At 42.7% G+C, this 20,311-nt stretch overlaps 1 protein-coding gene across 6 annotated transcripts in view; it reads left to right on the top strand.

The window, feature by feature from the left end:
• Positions 1-20,311, top strand: part of DLGAP3 (DLG associated protein 3) — an 811,006-nt gene that overhangs the window by 768,796 nt on the left and 21,899 nt on the right. The gene's annotated exons all lie outside the window — the stretch shown is intronic.

Below are 20,311 nucleotides of genomic sequence, written 5' to 3'. Positions count from 1 at the left end.
CATTTATCATTTGTATCACTTTCTAGAAGTAGCTGCACTCAGTCAATGTCCTCAGGTGCAGCCTTCAACCTTTGAAAATTGTCCTTTTTAAAATTTGCCTCCTCATCAGAGTATATTTTTTGCAGTGTGAGCAAAATGAAATTATATAATTTTTTTCCATTGACAATGACGTGAATAACAGAATCTGCATTGTTGGAAACGAGCAGATACATCAGCGCATTGCATCTTACTGGGTCTTCCACGAACAAGCCAATAAAATTACCCTGCAACAAGAATATTCTCCCCTCTGCAGTTGAAGTAGAACCTCAGTCAATATGTGAGTAGCTAAAATATCACATAACCAGCCTGTGCAGCCTTTCATATCTTCCAACTCCTCAATTATATTGGAGGGGGGGTCTATAGATTACACCAAAAATAACTTTTTCATGGTTTACTTGCCTATCTTATTCCACCCCCAAGGTTTCAACTTCCTGACAACCTTCCTCCCCATCGCCTCTGTCACACTCGCCTTCATACCATTCCTAACATATAAACATACTCCTCCTCCTTTCCACTTTGCCTTGTTTAACCGAAAGAGTGTAAACCAGGACAATTTACAGCTCATCAGTAGGTTTGAGCGAAACGGATCGGACAAATTCAAAAATCGCCGACTTTCGGCAAAGTCGGGTTTCATGGCCGACCGCCATCTTACTTCTGCCGATCTTAGCATAGGGAGAGGTTGCTGCAGCTTCGTCAGAAGAAGGGATATAGTTAGGGAGGGAAGATTAAACCCCAAACCGCTTGTGCTGTAGCGATTTCCACTGTCCAACACCACCTTTTTTTTGCAGGGACAGTGGAGGCTATATCTTTGTGCATCAGCTCTGTAGCTTATTACGCTGCCTTATAAGGCTCCCTGATAGCTGCATTGCTGTTTGCACGCTGCTGTGCAAACCAACTGCTTTTTTAAAAGCAAAAATCCTGTTGCTCCTTTCTGCACAGTTATCTTGTTTATTTGTCCACACTTTTGTGTGCAGCAGTCCTTTTTATTGCTGCCATACTTGTCCTGAGATCATTGTAGTGAGATTGAAATTGTACTACATTCCTTGTATTTTCTCATATATCTTTCAGCCACTTTCTGCCACTAACATTGTGTTGTTTTATACACTGGGCCTGAGTTTTGGTTCAGTCTCCCAAAAAGTGAGATTCAAATTCTCACAAAGTGGATATACTTCAGTCCTGTTAGTTTGTCGTATGTCAGCCAGCCACTTTCTGCCACTTAGATTGCGTTGTTATATACACTGGGCCTGAGTTTTGGTTCAGTCTCCCCCCAAAAAAGGGAGATTTAAATTCTCAACAAGTTTATATACACCTTCTGCCTTGTTTTCCAGTACCATATAATGGTTGTTCTAACCTTCATTAAAATGAACCAATCATGGATTTCAAATTATTTGGCCCCACCTTCCCCTGCTGACACGTAGCTTGCCTGAAAAATGTCTTGCTTTTGGCCTCCTCTTACTGACTTCTCCAATTCCTCCATTTGCAGCTGCTGAATGTCCACCATAGGCCATTTTTATACCTCCCTAAATGGGCTGACTCCCCCCACAGGGCCGTGGTCACCACCTGGCGCAAGCACCCATGCGAGTGCCGTTTGCCTGGACAGGTGGGTGGGCCCACTCTTGGGCTACGGCACTGGCACAGGGTCCCTCATAGTACAATGAAGTGTCTCTGATGGTGGTGGTGCACAACCAACGTCAGACACACCGTCGTAATATGAGAGGCCCTGTGCCAGTACCACCACCCACGAGAGAGTGTTCCCCCCAGCTCGAACAAGTGCTCTACCACTTGCAATACTTACCTCTCCCTGCTCCACCATTGTGTAGTCTGTGCTGTTAAATCCTTCAATGGCACTGCCAATACAAATTTGTTGAAATGATAGATGATAGTTAAAATATACAGGGGCCCTGGCCTCCTTTTAGACCAGTTAATACTTTGCGCCTACTACCACTGTCTGCTACTCAGCAGAGGAGCCCACCCCTGTACCTAGCTATGTCGCCTGTTTATTTATGAACAATTTTTTGGCAGACATTTAGCCCACTTTATTATTTGGGCCTACTAACTGTGCCTGCCACTCATTACAGTTTTCCTCCACTGAACAAAGCAATGCCGCCTGTGTAGTCCTGTTACCACATTTGAACTGCATTTAGCCTACTTTATTATTTGGGCCTACTAACTGTGTCTGCATCTCATTGCAGTTGTCCTCCACTGAACAAAGCAATGCCGCCTGTTTAGTCCTATTACCACATTTGAACTGCATTTAGCCCACTTTATTATTTGGGCCTACTAACTGTGTCTGCCACTCATTACAGTTTTCCTCCACTGAACAAAGAAATGCCACCTGTTTAGTCCTGTACCAATTTTGAACTGCATTTAGCCTACTTTATTTTTTGGGCCTATATCTGTGTTTCCTCCTCATCCTGCCCATTGCCCAGCCACTGCTAGATGAGTCTGCTGGTACATTGACCCAGACCACTACATTCCCCTTGCACTCTACACAGCCAGAATCTGACCCTTCTGAAAGTCAGGTTCCCCTTCCCGCATACTATACCATCTTACACGGGGACAAAGAGGAAGGTGCAGATGAAAGTGCAGGTTCCTTCATCAGGTGGGGGGCATACTCATTGGCAACATCACTGGCACAGGGCCCCTCATAGTACGCAAAAGTGTCTCCGCCAGTGGGAGGCGCCACCCGCCATCAAACACACCGCTGTACTATGAGGTGCCCTGTGCCAGTGCCAACGAGTGGGCCCCCCTGCTTGCTCAGGATCTCAGCACTTGCAAAGTTGAAATACTTACCTCTCCCTGCTCCACCGCTGTGACGTATTCCGCGTTTCCTGGGCCCACGGAAATCTTGAGCCAGCCCTACCCCCCCACAACTTTAGCCAAATGACCCCCAGTTTTCAATGCCTAACTATTATTATAAAGTAAATTAAGATTGACAAGCTTAAGTAATAAGAATTGATGTTTTTGGCATTAAAATGGGCACTGTAGGTGTTTTCCTATCCTCCACTCACTGCCGACTTTGATTCCCCATTGACTTGCATTGGGTTTCGTGTTTCAGTCGGCCCCCGACTTTTTGCAATAATCGGCCGATTTCACCCGACCCAACTTTTAACAAAGTTGAGTTTTGCAAAACCTGACTCGATCCGAAAAAAGTAAAAGTCGCTCAACTCTACTCATCTGTATTTTCCAACAGTACCAAGGCCTCAAGTTCTCCCTTTTTTGCTTGCTAGTCTCCTTGCATGAACATATACTGTCCAGTAGGTTTCCTTCCATTCTTCCATATTTATTTTCAGAAATTCTAATTCCTGAAGTTTGTCGGCACATTTGTCTTCACTGTTTTTTTTTTTTAAAGCAAGGATCCCTTTGCCCTGACCTAATCCTCCCCTTTTACATCCTTTCTGCACAGTTCTTAAGGTATTTAGTCTTAATTCAGTACTATGGTTATTGACATGGCTAGACTCGCAATATGAATTAAAGTGTTGGAATATCCAGAAGAAAGTGTATAATTGGCCAACAGTGAAAATGTTTCTGAAATGAAAATAGCTGGTTTGTAATAATTTTAGCATCCTAAAAACGAATATGTTACTTAAAAATCATTATTAGCTCTTGTTGCTGAGATACAGGTCATTTAAGATTATTATGCAGGAAAATAGGGAAATTTTGAATTTTCAACAAATGTGTATTGGTAAACCTGATTACAGACCTGTTGAACCAATGTCAGCCATTTTATAAATTGTGTCTGCATAGTTTGTACTAATTGAAGTCTCTTTCTCTTGTTGCAGTAATTTTGTGGAGAGAATTTACACTTTGAAAATGCCTCGTAAATGTGCAAATATTGTTAACAATTTTTGTTACGTGTGTGGTTATGTGACATTTGCCAACCAAAGAAGACCAATTACTCCACTTGTGAAGACTGCTTACCATCATTACTTTGCTTATACGTGGCACTTAAATACGTGGCACTTATACGTGGCACTTAAATACGTGGCACTTATATACGTGGCATTTTGAGACCTATAATTTTTCCACATTTTGGTCCACAGAGTCATGTGAGGTCTTGTTTTTTGCGGGACGAGTTGACGTTTTTATTGGTAACATTTTCGGACACGTGACCATTTTTTATCACTTTTTATTCCGTTTTTTGTGAGGCAGAATAACCAAAAACCAGCTATTCATGAATTTCTTTATACCGTTCTGCGTTTGGTAAAATTGATAAAGCAGTTTTATTCGTCGGGTCAGTACGATTACAGCGATACCTCATTTATATCATTTTTTAATGTTTTGGCGCTTTTATACGATAAAAACTATTTTATAGAAAAAATAATTATTTTGGCATCGCTTTATTCTGAGGACTATAACTTTTTTATTTTTTTGCTGATGATGCTGTATGGCGGCTTGTTTTTTGCGGGACAAGATGACGTTTTCAGCGGTACCATGGTTATTTATATCCATCTTTTTGATCGCGTGTTATTCCACTTTTTGTTCGGCGGTATGGTAATAAAGCGTTGTTTTTTGCCTCGTTTTTTTTTTTTTTTTCTTACGGTGTTTACTGAAGGGGTTAACTAGTGGGACAGTTTTATAGGTTGGGTCGTTACGGACGCGGCGATACTAAATATGTGTACTGTACTGTGCAATTTATACTCTTGTAATGAATTCTTCTCGCTACCTACAGCACATACTTCCATGGCGTGTATCTAAAAAACGAGAGCTAATTAAACAATTCTGTGGGTATATTTGAGTTTCTCGACCCAAAATTAGTAATATTTGCCTATTTTCATCAAAGAAACATAAAAAAAGTTGTTTTTTGTTGGCCTGTGTTATTATTATTCTTTATATTCACCTTTTAAGTATTTTTTTTATATTCAATAACTGTGTCTATGCTCATTTTAATTTGTCCAGGACACTATGCCTGACTAACAGTATCATTCTGTACTCTCTCTCTATTCTAACCCCTTAATGACCGCCAATACATCTTTTTCCTGACCTGAGATATAAGGGAATAGCCTCCCCATACAGGTGACAATCCAGCAGCTGTAGGCTTACACTATAGCTGACAACTTGCTGTATCAGCCACGATCAGTGTTGGCACCTTCCATATCTGTTTAACCCCTTAGAATCTGCTGTCAATAGTTAGTACATCATATAAATGGTTAACAGAATGTGGGGGCTCCTTCTTTAGCCCCATCGGCACCCTGGGATCATGATTCTGTGGTCCTGATGTTTGCGATTGCCATTCATGACCAAATATCGGCCTTAGAATCCGCCACTTACAGCGACCTGTTCATAAGTTAGTGACATTTAGGTGGTAAAAATACACTTTTTCATTCCTGTCAAGTCACGTTGCATTAATTCCTGAAAATCACCTGAAGGATAAATAAACTACCTGATGGAAGTTTTCAATACATCAGGGGGTGCTTTTTTAAAAATGGTGTCACTTTTGGAGGTTTTCCAATATATAGGAAAAGCGCTGCGGAATATGTTGGCGCTATATAAAAAAAATATTAGTATTGTTAATTATTATTATAGAACCCCCAAAGTCACATCAAACCTGGATAGGTCCCTCAAAAAAATACATTTTGTAAAATTCCTTGAAAACATGAAAAATTACTGCTACATTTTTAAACCTTCTAAAATGCTAACAAAATAAAATTAACATTTTACAAATGGTGCTGATGTAAAGCAGGCATGAGTGAAATGTTATCTATTAATGTTTTTCTGTGGTGTGACTATCTGGATTAGGCCAGGATCACACACAGCGAGATATGGCCGAGTCTCGCAGGTTAAAACTAAGCTCTGGCACCGGCACTCCAGAGCGGAGCGTGTGGCCGCACAGCAATACATGGAGCCGCACACTCCGCTCCGGAGTGCCGGTGCCAGAGCTTGTTTTTAACCTGTGAGACTCGGCCGTATCTCGCTGTAGCGTGACTGAAAATTTGAAATATTTTTACATTTTTGTCAAATTTCTGATTTTTTTTAATAAATAAACACAAAAAACATATTGACCTAAACTTACCATCATCATAAACTGTAATGTGGCGCGAAAAAACAATCTCAAAATCACTGGGATTTGTTGAAGTGTTCCAGAATTATTAACCCCTTTCTGACCTCGGACGGGATAGTGGGGGCTGAGCCCACATCAAAGCCGCGACATGTCAGCTGTTTTGAACAGCTGACATGTGCACACAATAGCAGCACGTGGAATCGCGATCCACCCGCCGCTATTAACTAGTTAAATGCCGCTCTCAAACGCTGACAGCGGCATTTAACTACCGCTTCCAGCCGCGCGGCCGGAAATGCGCTCATCGCCAACCCTTGTCACATGATCCGGGGTCAGCGATGCATCGGCATAGTAACCAGAGGTCTCCTTGAGACCTTTATGGTTACTAATGCTGGCTTGCTGTGAGCGCAACCCTGTGGTCGGCACTCATAGCAAGCCTGCAATTCAGCTACATAGGAGCGATGGCTCCTAAGTAGCAGAGCCGATCAGGCTATGCCAGCTTCTAGCCTCCCATGGAGGCTATTGAAGCATGGCAAAACTAAAAAAAAATTGTTTTAAAAAATATGAAATAAATAAAAAAAATATAAAAGTATAAATCACCCCCCTTTTGCCCCATTCAAAATAAAACAATAAAAATACAATCAAATATACACATATTTGGTATCGCCGCGTTCTGAATTGCCCGATCTATCAATAAAAAACAAGGATTAACCTGATCGCTAAATGGCGTAGCGAGAAAAAAATTAGAAACTTTTTTTTGGTAGCCGTGACATTGCATTAAGATGCAATCACGGGCGATCAAAAAAACTTATCTGCACCAAAATGGCATCACTAAAAACGTCAGCTCGGCATGCAAAAAATGAGCCCTCACCCGACCCCTGATCATGAAAAATGGAGACGCTACGGGCATCAGAAATGGCAATTTTTTTTTTTTTTTTAGAAAAATTTGGAATCTTTTTTCACCACTTAGATAAAAAATAACCTAGACAAGTTTGGTGTCTATGAACTCGTAAATGACCTGGAGAATCATAATGGCAGTTTTAGCATTTAGTGAACCTAGCAAAAAAGCCAAGCAAAAAACCCGCATGGGATTGCACTTTTTTTGCAATTTCACCGCACTTGGAATTTTTTTTCCATTTTCTAGTACACGTCATGGTAAAACCAATGATGTTGTTCAAAAGTAGAACTTGTCCCACAAAAAATAAGCCCTCACATGGCCATATTGATGGAAAAATAAAAAAGTTATGGCTCTGGGAAAGAGGGGAGTGAAAAACGAACACGGAAAAACGGAAAATCCCAAGGTCATGAAGGCGTTAACACACAAAATTACATTGGTCAGATTTAAAAAATTTGGCCTGGTCACTAAGGGGCTAAAGAAGAAAATGTCATGAAACTTTTTAGAAAATTCCATCACATAGTAAAATATTCTCAAGCATGTTTTTTCAAGCCCTTTGTCAAGGTGCATGTCAACTGTAGAAAGAACAATAGCAATGAAATTGCAAGATTCGGGTCATACAGGTTTATTCATATTGGCAGTCGGAGTTAGATTATGCCCATTAAGCATTCAGTTCTTTAGTCTGCAAAAAGGACCTGACTCTTTATTTCTTATGTAGTTTCAATGGACTTTTTCCACTTTTAGCCTGTATTCTTCATATATAATTGGTTACACTTATCCCCAAGAATAAGCTTCAGTCACAGTCAAATGCATCAACTAATACTGTTGTACTGGGGGTAGTATTAGCATCCTCTGCAGGCTTATCCTTGTCTGGGATGTCTGGTACTGTAAATACCTAAATACCATAAGAATCGACTGTAGGAATTTACATCTAAATGCACAGTACAGTTCTGAGAAAAGCATTTTATTTTTTTATATTTTCTTTTAATATTAGACATAACTCAAGTAAACACAAAATGATGTTCACCCTAGCTACTAAACCAACGACATTTAACCCCTTTACCCCCAAGGGTGGTTTGCACGTTAATGACCGGGCCAATTTTTATAATTCTGACCACTGTCCTTTTATAAGGTTATAACTCTGGAACGCTTCAGCAGATCCCGGTAATTCTGACACTGTTTTCTCATGACATATTGTACTTCATGACAGTGGTAAAATTTCTTTGATATTACCTGCGTTTATTTGTGAAAAAAACGGAAATTTGGCGAAAATTTTGAAAATTTTGCAATTTTCCAAATTTGAATTTTTATGCAATTAAATCACAGAGATATGTCACAAAAAATACCTAATAAGTAACATTTCCCACATGTCTACTTTACATCAGCACAATTTCGGAACCCAATTTTTTTTTTTTAGGGAGTTGTAAGGGTTAAAAAAGCAATAATAACTAAATACTAATTGGAAAAACCAACAAGATCCTACAATTATAATGGGAACACAGCTATAGTAGGAATTAAAACTTAACCTTTAATCTATACAAGGTAAAATTATGATAAACAATAAAAAACAATGTCACCCCAAAAAAAACAAACTATAATGGTATTAAATGATGTAACTTATAAAGTAAAACATCACCTATGGGTGATACCAAGATAGAATCTAGGTGAGACCAGTAATAGTAAATACACTGTCCCACACTATAAAGGTACCTCTGGTTATTAACACAGGCCCATAGGTGCTAGGGAGTGTTAAATAAGGTAACCCTGTATGTATGGGTATTGGCAGGTACCAAAAAAATTAGATAATACACGGGTGGGAGGGGAATAAGGCAATTGGGATGAAAGTCACGTGTGTGTCATAAATATAACAAAGAACGATCTCACCAAATGCCATAGTTCAGGTAGGTGTAGTCCATGATTCGCGAAGTGGAGAGATCCATAAATCAGCGATGTCAGGAGACAATACCCTGTAACTCCCTAAGGGGACTAACCATAAACCTGCAATCCCAGACTCCCGCCCTTACAAGGGCAGTCCACAGCTACCCCTGAACAATATCATGCCTGATTTATGGATCTCTCCACTTCGCGAATCATGGACTACACATGTACTTAAACAGTAGACACCCCCACAAGTTACCCCATATTGGAAACTAAACCCCCTAAGGAACTTATCTAGATGTGTTGTGAGAACTTTGAACCCCCAAGTGTTTCACTATAGTTTATAACGCAGAACTGTGAAAATAAATCTTTTTTTTTCCACAAAAATTATTTTTTAGCCCCCAGTTTTGTATTTTTTCAAGGGTAACAGTTGAAATTAGACCACAAAAGTTGTTGTCCAATTTGTCCTGAGTACGCTGATACCCCATATGTGGAGGGGAACCACCGTTTGAGCGCATGGCAGAGCTCGGAAGGGAAGGAGCATCATTTGGAATGCAGACTTAGATGGATTGGTCTGCAGGCGTCTCATTGCGTTTGCAGAGCCCTTAATGTACCTAAACAGTAGAAACCCCCCATAAGTGACCCCATATTGGAAACTAGATCCCCCAAGGAACTTATCTAGATGTGTTGTGAGAACTTTGAACCCCCAAGTGTTTCACTACAGTTTATAACACAGTGCCATGAAAATAAAAAATCCTTTTTTTTCCACAAAAATTATTTTTTAGCCCCCAGTTTTGTATTTTCCCAAGGGTAACAGGAGAAATTGGACCCCAAAAGTTGTTGTCCAATGTGTCCTGAGTACGCTGATACCCCATATGTTGGGGTAAACCCCGGTTTGGGCGCACGGGAGAGCTTGGAAGGGAAGGAGCACTGTTTTACTTTTTCAATACAGAATTGGCTGGAATTGAGATCGGACGCCATGTCGCGTTTGGAGAACCCCTGATGTGCCTAAACAGTGGAAAACCCCCAATTATAACTGAAACCCTTATCCAAACACATCCCTAACCCTAATCCCAATGGTAACCCTGACACACCCCTAACCCTAATCCCAACCCTATTCCCAACCGTAAATGTAATCCAAACCCTAACCCTAACTTTAGCCCCAACCCTAACCCTAACTTTAGCCCCAACTCTAACTGTAGCCTTAACCCTAGCCCCAACCCTAGCCCTAACCCTAACCCTAGCCCTAACTCTAACCCTAACTCTAGCCCTAACCCTAGCCCTAACCCTAACCCTAGCCCTAACCCTAACCCTAACCCTAGCCCTTACCCTAACCCTAGCCCTAACTTTAACCCTAGCCCTAACCCTAGCCCTAACCCTAATGGGAAAGTAGAAATAAATACATTTTTTTAATTTTTTAATTTTTCGCTAACTAAGGGGGTGATGAAGGGGGGTTTGATTTACTTTTATAGCGGGTTTTTTAGCGGATTTTTATGATTGGCAGCCGTCACACACTGAAAGTTGCTTTTTATTGCAAAAAATATTTTTTGCATTACCACATTTTGAGAGCTATAATTTTTCCATATTTTGGTCCACAGAGTCATGTGAGGTCTTGTTTTTTGCAAGATGAGTTGACATTTTTATTGGTAACATTTTTGGGCACGTGACATTTTTTGATCGCTTTTTATTCCGATTTTTGTGAGGCAGAATGACCAAGAACCAGCCATTCATGAATTTCTTTTGGGGGAGGCGTTTATACCATTCCGCGTTTGGTAAAATGGATAAAGTAGTTTTATTCTTCGGGTCAGTACAATTACAGCGATACCTCATTTATATTTTTTTTATGTTTTGGCGCTTTTATACGATAAAAACTATTTTATAGAAAAAATAATTATTTTTGCATCGCTTTATTCTGAGGACTATAACTTTTTTATTTTTTGTTTGATGATGCTGTATGGCAGCTCGTTTTTTGCAGGACAAGATGACGTTTTCAGCGGTACCATGGTTATTTATATCCGTCTTTTTGATCGCGTGTTACTCCACTTTTTGTTTGGCGGTATGATAATAAAGCGTTTTTTTGCCTCGTTTTTTTTTTTTTTGCGGTGTTCACTTAAGGGGTTAACTAGTGGGACAGTTTGATAGGTCGGGTCGTTACGGACGCGGCGATACTAAATATGTGTACTTTTTTTTTTTTTTTTTAATGTAGATAAATGTATTTATAGGAACAATATATATATTTTGGGGGGGAATTTTTTTTGGAATTTTTTTTTTTTTTACACATGTGAATATTTTTTTTTACACTATAACATTGCCCCGGGGGGGGGGGGGGGGGGCATCATGTAATAATGTAAGATCGCTGATCTGACAGTTTGCACAGCACTCTGTCAGATTGGCGATCTGACGTGCACAGCTCCTCCAGGCTTCCCGCCACCTGCTCTGAGCAGACGCTGTGAAGCCACCTCCCTGCAGGACCCGGATGCTGCGGCCATTTTGGATCCGGGCCTGCTGCAGGGAGGAGGAGGTAAGAGACCCTCGGAGCAATGTGATCACATCGCATTGCTCCGGGGGTCTCAGTGAAGCCCGCAGGGAGCCCCATCCCTGCGCGATGCTTCCCTATACTGCCGGAACCCTGCGATCATGTTTGATCGCAGTGTGGCGGGGGTTAATGTGCCGGGGGCGGTCCGTGATAGTCAGCTGACACCCGTGAGCGCGGCCGATCGCATATGACGTACTATCCCGTCGGTGGTCATACGGGCCCACCCCACCTCGACGGGATAGTACGTCCAATGTCAGAAAGGGGTTAAGTGACAATTGAATTTAATTTCACAAGCCATGTCTTACCAGCCTTGATCACTATTAGACCTGTTTTAACCCCTTCACATGACCATTTTCCGTTTTTTTTGTTTTTCGTTTTTCCATCCCCTTCTTCCAAGAGTCAATATATCTGTCAATATAGCTGTATGAGAACTTGTTTTATGTGGCACAAGTTGTACTTTTGAATGACCCCAATAATTTTACCATATAGTGTACTAGAAAATGGGAAAAAATTCCAAGCAAAAAAAAGTGCAATTCCACAATTTTTGTGTGTGTTTTTTTTACAATGTTCATTATATGGTGAAACTGTCCTACCATTATGATTCTCCAGGTCAATATGAGCACACAGCTACCAAATATGTATAGTTTATTTTTTATTTTAATGGTGAAAACAAATTCAGAAATTTGTATGAAAAAAGTTTTTTGCGTCTGTCTCCATTATCCAACACCCATATTGTTTGTTATTCCATTTTGGTGTAGATACAATTTTTTTGATCACCTTTTATTGCAATGCATCGAAAAAACTTAATTATGGAATTTCAATTTTTTTTCTCGTTACGCCATTTACCAATCAAATTATTTAATTTTATTTTTTGATAGATCGGACATTTCTGAATGCAGCAATATCAAAGTGAATTGGGGGGCAAATGGGGGGATGAGATTAATTTTTTAGTTTTTTTTAATTTTTTTCATATATTTAAATCCTTTTTTAATAATTTCTTATTGTCTTCAATAGTGGGTGTTCTGAGCATTGCAATTACATGCCGCAGCTCTCTGCTATTTTCCACTTAAAATACCTAATATTTGTTTAGCAGTTGTGCGACTTGCGCAGTACGGGTAGAGATAATCCTAAGTGACAATTTACCAGGGGCAGTAGGTCTACTTTCACACTGGCGTCGTGCACTGCAAAATTGTCTGCAGGATGCGTTTTTCCCCATAGACTAACATTACTGACGCATTGCGACGCAGTGCCACACATCGCAACCGTCGTGCGACGGTTGCGTCGTGTTTTGGCGCACCGCCACAAAAAGTTACATGTAACGTTTTTTTGTGCGTCGGGACCGCCATTTTCGACCGCGCATGCGCGTCTGAAACTCCGTCCCCTCCTCCCCCGTACCTTACCATGAAGCAGCGGAAGCGTCTTAAGACTGCTTCCACTGCCAACGTCGGGCATTTTTTTCACAGTATGCGTCAGTATGTCGGGCCGACGCAGCGTGACGGCCCCGTACCGACGCTAGTGTGAAAGCAGCTTCATCTTCATTACTTCGCATTTGCATTATTACAGCAAGCTCACTGAAAAAAAATTCTTAGTTTTCTATTGTTCTAAAAAATAGCATATCTTTATCTACCAGTTGTGCAACTGGTGCAATATGAGATAATCGTACGTGACAAGTTAGCAGGGACATTGAGCTTCATTTCTCCGCATTTGGAGTGTGTCAGCAAGATGACCTCCAAAAAAATAGCCACACATTGCTAGATGCAGTGAATTTGTACATAAGACCTTTGTAAGGGTACTTGTGAAAAATAAAGCCAGGATTTTTTGGTTTCATAAGCATAACGCATTCAATGAGCAAAAGGGTGACATTAAGGGACGTGGATGTGGTGGTGCCCACCAAGGCCATGTGACAGATCCGAAGGTGACTGTATCTTGTTATAGGTTCCTGTCAAAATTTGTCAGCACGCTACACCACTAATGAACCCAGACAAGTACGAGGATGTTGTGGGGTGGATGGCAGACTCCAGTATGTTGACAATCCTTAACCAGGTCCTTCTTCCTCCCACCATCAAGAGTCCCAGGAGACATATGACTCCAACGCTGGCCACTCTGAGGAAATGTTTACGTTCCTTTGTAATTTGTGAGGCCTCTCAATGTGCACCATTAAAGGGGGTCATAAGGAGGTGGAGTGCAATGATGCCCAAACATTTGAGCGCCCACGGCCAGGAGAAAACCACGTTGGGGAAGGTCAATTGATGTGTGAAGGGGTGGAGTATAATCATGAGGCACAGTTGCCATCAGGTCAGCCTAAAATCGCAACTCAGAAGGAGGATTAGATTGAGGAATTGGAAGCCAACATGGTCGATAACGAGGCCACTGATCCAACCTGGCATTGAGGCATGCCTAGCGAGCACAGCAGTGCAGAGAGAGATGGATCAATAGCAAGGAAACAGGCAAGAAGAGGTAGTGGTTTGCCCAGAGGTAGAACTCGGTCAACTGTTCCACAGAGCTCCCCACTTGGCTAGATAACAGGCCAAGGGTGTGTTGTGTGGCAGGTTTTTTTTTCTGAAAGTAATTCAGATAAAACAACTGTAATTTGTAGCATCCACCAAACCAAACTAAGGAGAGGCAAGAACCTCCAACCTGAGCACCACCAGCATGCAAAAGCACATGGCAGCCAAGCACCCCAGTAGGTGGGCGGAATGCCTGAGTACTAAATCTGTGTCTGAGGGTCAAACCACTGCCTCTTTCCCCTGTGTTACGGCCTTCCAAATCTGCTATCATTGAAGGAGGCACTGGCGCCTCCTGCCCACAACCAGCGGTTGTACACACACACAGCAGTCAGCAAACATGCCAACTTCATTGTCCCAGAGCAGCGTTCATTTGTCCTTGCCTCAGACATTTACTAGAAAGCAGAAATATCCAGCCACCCAATGTAAGGACTGGTGCGTTCGCAGCCCGGGGTCCACCGTGCAGGAGAGAACCTGCTGCTAGAAGATGACGGCACTATATGGCAGTATAAGTGAACTCAGTTACTTCACTGAGTCGCACTGAAAAGAACACGCTGTGCCCTGTTAGCGTCACAGAGAAACACAGCTAACTGCTGAGCTGATGGCAGTCAGTGGTCATGTACACAGAGAAGCACACAAACACTCCTCTCCGGTGGAATCGGAATTCTAGTGTGTATTAGCCAGCCCTGAATACATACATACAAACTCCTCACCGGAGATGCCGGTATTATAGGGGCTTATTTCAGCCAAACCCTATCCACATACAGGCACGACCACAAATAGCAAGCTCATAACATGAAGTGATACTAGCACATGGCCGTGCAGCCATGCAAAACTTTTATAGCTGCAGCAGCTTCAGGACCTTCCTATAGGACCAATGGAAGCTGCTACAATACCAGAGCAACTTCAGGACCTTCCTAGAGGATCAATGGGAGCTGCAGCAGTACCTTAGCATGTGACCCCTGACGTCCAATGAGAGGTCTTACCTTGGGCATGCTCAGAAGGGAAAAAGCAGGACTTAGTCCCAGAGACATCTGCTCACCGCTGACCAGTACTGGCTACAATGGCTGAGCCTGGGAAAGCAGCAGAAACTATCCGCACAGTATCAGGCTGAGTCAGTTGCTGGGACCGACGTCTCCGCTGAGCAGGCTCCACTGCAGCTGGAGAAGTATGGGAGACCACAGTGGAGGTGGTTCAAGATTCCCCCTGTGCAGAGGCGGGATCTCGACCCCTAATACGTACCCACAGACCCAAGATTGCTAGCTCTGGAAATGTTGTCATTTCGACTTATTGGAACTGAGTCTTTCCGCGTCTTGGTGGTGGCATCCCCACAATACTTCAATTCCCCGTTGACACTATTTTTCCTGGTGTGCCGTCCCCGCGATACATAAGCACGTGTTACACAATATCAGCCATGCTCTGGCCAAGGTCCATCTAACTACAGACACATGGACAAGTTCTTGAGGACAGGGATGATGCATTTCCCTGACAGCACACTGGGATAACCTGGTGGAGTAGGAGACACAGTCAGAGGCTGGGACATCACACATCTTACCCACACCAAGAATAGTGGGCCCAATTCCATCAGGGTTTCAGTTTACTCAAATTCCACTTCCTGTCTCTCCTCCTCCTCATCCTCAGTGGAACTTGACTCCCCATCGCTCCCCAGCTCAGAAGTCTGCAGCACTGCCTTAGCAAAGTGGCAGCATGCTCTGCTGAAGCTCATATGTTTAGTAGTGTTGAGCATTCCGATACCGCAAGTATCGGGTACCGGCCGATACTTGCGGTATCGGAATTCCGATACCGAGATCCGATACTTTTGTGGTATCAGTAATCGGAATCGGAAGTTCCCAGTGTATGGTTCCCAGGGTCTGAAGGAGAGGAAACTCTCCTTCAGGCCCTGGGATCCATATCCATGTAAAAAATAAAGAATTAAAATAAAAAATAGGGATATACTCACCCTCTGACGTGCCCTGGTAGTAACCGGCAGCCTGCTTTGCTTAAAATGAGCGCGTTCAGCACCTTCCATGACGTCACGGCTTCTGATTGGTTGCGTGCCGCTCATGTGACCACCACGCGACCAATCACAAGCCGCGACGTCATCCCTCAGGTCCTAAATTCCCTTCTAGGAATTTAGGACCTGAGGGATGACGTCACGGCTTCTGATTGGTCGCGTGGCGGTCACATGAGCGGCACGCGACGAATCAGAAGCAGTGACGTCATGGAAGGTACTGAACGCGCTCATTTTAAGCAAAGAAGGCTGCCGGTTCACAGCGGTAAGGTCCAGGCTGCATCGGAGAGGTGAGTATATCAATATTTTTTATTTTAATTCTTTATTTTACACATTCATATGGATCCCAGGGCCTGAAGGAGAGTTTCCTCTCCTTCAGACCCTGGGAACCATCAGGGATACCTTCCAATACTTGAGTCCCATTGACTTGTATTGGTATCGGGTATCGGTATCGGCGAGATCCGATACTTTGCCGGTATCGGCCGATACTTTCCGATACCGATACTTTCAAGTATCGGACGGTATCGCTCAACACTAATGTTTAGGTGATAAAGCTCACAATGCAGCAGAGCTGTTGAAAGGGATAAAAGAACAGACTGATCAATGGCTCTCCCAGCTGAACCTTCAACCAGGTCTTTTTGTGTGCGATAATAGGAGTAACTTGGTGGCGGCTTTACAGCTCGGCAAGCTGGTAAAGGTTCCATGCATGGCCCACGTGTTGAACTTGGTTGTACAGCGGTTTTTAAAAACATACCCTGACTTGCCTGACCTACTTGCCAAGGTACGCCGTGCCAGCACACATTTTCGAAAGTTATCTCAGACTTTTGCTGGTCTAGCTTCGCTGCAGCAGCGCTTTAACTTACCTCATCAATGACTGATTTGTGACCTGCCCACACGACCTTCCATATGTTAGCAAGGCTTAGTGAGCAGCAGAGGGCAGTCTCTGAATTCCAGCTTCTCAATGCCCGTCAGAGTAACAGTCAGCCCCCACACATAACAACTGCCGAGTGGGTGTGAATCGCTGACCTATGTGAGGTTCTTCAAAACTTTGAGTAATGCACCAAGATGGTGAGCGCTGATGAAGCTATTATGAGCATAACCATCCCACTGCTCTGTCTATTAATACATTCACTGCAAAATCTGAAAGAGGAAGCTGAATGCCGAGCAGGTGGCTATGGAGCAAGATTGTACAGTGGCTGAAACCACACAGCCCAGCCTCACACAGTATTCTCAGGCAACATTGGGTGATGATGAGGAACAGGAGAAGGAGGATGAGGAGGAGGAGGAACAGGATTTTTTGCTTTGCTGTACAGAGGGGACTCCCAATCACAGCTTCATGCCTGTCCAGAATGGATGGCCTGAATAAGAGGAGGCTATGCATCGTGAGAAGAGGATGGTTAGTGTTGTTCCTGGTGACGACACTGAATGTTTGATTCTTTGTAGTCTGCCACACATGGCAGAGTTCATGTCCAGATGCCTATCCCAAGAGTCTCACTTGAAAGACATTTTGTCCACCATGAAATTCGGGCTGTGCATCTTTCTTGAACCACAGTACAAGGAGAAATTTGCTTCTTTAATATTGGAGGCAGACGTGCCAGTTTCAGTGCATGCATGCCAGAGGACCGTAGTGGAAGACTTGCTCAAAAGATTACCCTTAGACAAATCTGGTGGCAGAGGTACCAGCTCTTTTCACCCACAAGGATTACAGGGGAGGGCCACAAACACCAGGCGCAACTGGTGGGGGGAATGTCCAACAACTGGGCCATTTTCATGATACCGTCCCATCAGTAAGGGCTATCTGTAGGTGTAATTATGATGAGGAGGTAGAAGTTGACCAAGATGGTGAAGGACTACTCAAGGGACCATGCCAGCGTCCTTCCTGATTCTTTACTGCCCTTTAACTTTTAGTTGTCCAAGCTGCACACTTGGCCCGACCTCTCCTTTTATGCTTTGGTGCATGCCATGCCCTGCCGTGAGTGTGTTGTCTAAGTGGGTTTTTAGTTCAGCAGGTGCAATCATAACGAATAGGCACACACGCCTGTCAATGGAAGATGAAGACAGGCAGACTCTTCTAAAATTGAACAAGACCTGTATTTCCTCCGACTTTTTCAGCCCTACGGATGACAGCAACATTATGTGAATGGAGACCGAATGTTTTTCTGGGGACGTTGTCTTAACGTGCATCCCTTACCATCCAAAACCATTTTGTTCAGGAAATCACCTCCTCCTCCTCCTTCTTCTGCAACAAGTACTTACTGTTCAACTATGTATACCCCTCATGTGTATTGTTTTGTAATTTTTTAAACCTTTGCACATTGTGCAGTGGTGAAACTTGTACTCTAAATCTCTACCTCATGTAATAACTGCTAAGTGTATTATGATGTCCCCATCACGGCATCTTTCAGCTGGCCTGAGAGAGACCCCTTGGCTAATTTTTAGAAACCTTTGCACATTGTGCAATGGTGAAACTTGTACTCTCTACCTTTTGCAATAACTGCTAAGTGTATTGTGATATCCCCATCACGGCATCTTTCAGCTGGTCTGAGAGAGACCCCTTGGCTAATTTTTAGAAACCTTTGCACATTGTTCAATGGTAAAACATGTACTCTCTACCTCTTGTAATAACTGCTAAGTGTATTGTGATATCCCCATCATGGCATCTTTCAACTGGTCTGAGAGAGATCCCTTGGCTAATTTTTTGGAAACTATTGCACATTGTGCAATGGTGAAGCTTGTACTCTCTATCTCTACCTCTTGTAATAACTGAAAAGTGTATTGTGAAGTCCCCATTATGGTTTCTTTCACTGTTTATGATATAGACCCCTTGGGTAGTTTTTGGAAACCTCTGCACATTGCACATTGCAGTAGTGAAACTTGTACTTTCAGTCTATATATAATCTTTTTTATTGTATTGCCCTTCTCACAGTCTTTTTAGCGTCTATCTGGTAGTCTGATCTTGTTTCTTTGGTCTGCACTTGGTCATTTTGGAACATAAATGCATTAATATGCTAGACATAATTCTTCATGCTTCAGCCTTACACAGAATAATAATAACAGTAATGAAACATGCTCTCTATATATGCTGCTAGTTTGAAAATCTTACCCACACATTCCTTTATAAAGGTAAATTTGACATAATACCTCTGTTAGCATACGCCATATCCTGCTCATATATGCAGCACCCCAGTAGGTGGGCGGAACGCCTGGGTACAAAATCTTTGTCTGACGGTGAAACCACTGGCCCTTCCCCTGTGTTATGTCATTCCACAACCTGCAGTTGCACAGACACAACAGTCAGCAACCACGTCCAGTTCGATGTCACAGCGCAGCGTTCAGTTGTCCCTTGTCAGTATATATGTCTGTTCACAAATTTTTTGTTAGATTGGGCATACATATTCATTGGCAATTTACATTGTAAAAAAAAAACCCATAAGAGGAAAAAAAATCAAGACAAAAAACCATTACACAGGCAGAGATGCTTACCTGTCTGAGGCCTCCAACCAATTACACTAACCAAAGTGCAGCGGACCCAAGTTAAGATGGTGGATGACAAATGCACAGGTGCAATAATACCGATACTGCAAGCCAGCCTACAATCAGGATTTGGCCGCCTGGCACACCTGCGCAAAAATGATCTGTATGTGGCATGTTCACACAGAAATACAAAGCATATGGCTCAGGCCTATTAGTAACGCCATATAGCGGGCCAGCCATTGCTATCATGCATCCTGTGTGAACAGAGGCCACAGTATACAGAGCCATCTAGGGCCCAGCTGCACCCTGAAAAAATGACGTGTCCAAAAACATAACAATGTATGTAAGGTAATATACCAACTAATACCTTACATACATTGTTATGTTTTTGGACACGTCATTTTTTTACTAATAGGCCTGAGCCATATGCTTTGTATTTCTGTGTGAACATGCCACATACAGATCATTTTTGCGCAGGTGTGCCAGGCGGCCAAATCCTGATTGTAGGCTGGCTTGCAGTATCGGTATTATTGCACCTGTGCATTTGTCATCCGCCATCTTAACTTGGGTCCGCTGCACTTTGGTAAGTGTAATTGGTTGGAGGCCTCAGACAGGTAAGCATCTCTGCCTGTGTAACAATTTACATTGTCCAGTGCTGGACCAAGACCATTGCTGACTTTTCCAGGCTCCTAAATGAGAATTTTGTATCTTTATTAAACTGTCGCTTCCCTTACATTTTCTACATTTGTGTCCTTACAAAAAAATGGTGGTGGGGTATTGGCCAGTTTCTATACATTTTAAGCACATCTAAGAGACTGGGTTAATAAGCACCAGAGACCTATTCAGGCCGCAGCCTTAGGTTGCCGTCACACTAGCAGTATTTGGTCAGTATTTTACATCAGCATTTGTAAGCCAAAACCAGGAGTGGAACAATTAGAGGAAAAGTATAATAGAAACATATGCACCACTTCTGCAT

Source organism: Ranitomeya variabilis, chromosome 3, assembly GCF_051348905.1.
Source record: "Ranitomeya variabilis isolate aRanVar5 chromosome 3, aRanVar5.hap1, whole genome shotgun sequence".
NCBI classification, from domain to species: domain Eukaryota; kingdom Metazoa; phylum Chordata; class Amphibia; order Anura; family Dendrobatidae; genus Ranitomeya; species Ranitomeya variabilis.
Note: the sequence above shows the minus strand (reverse complement) of the source record. Positions and strands in the feature narration are given on the sequence as shown.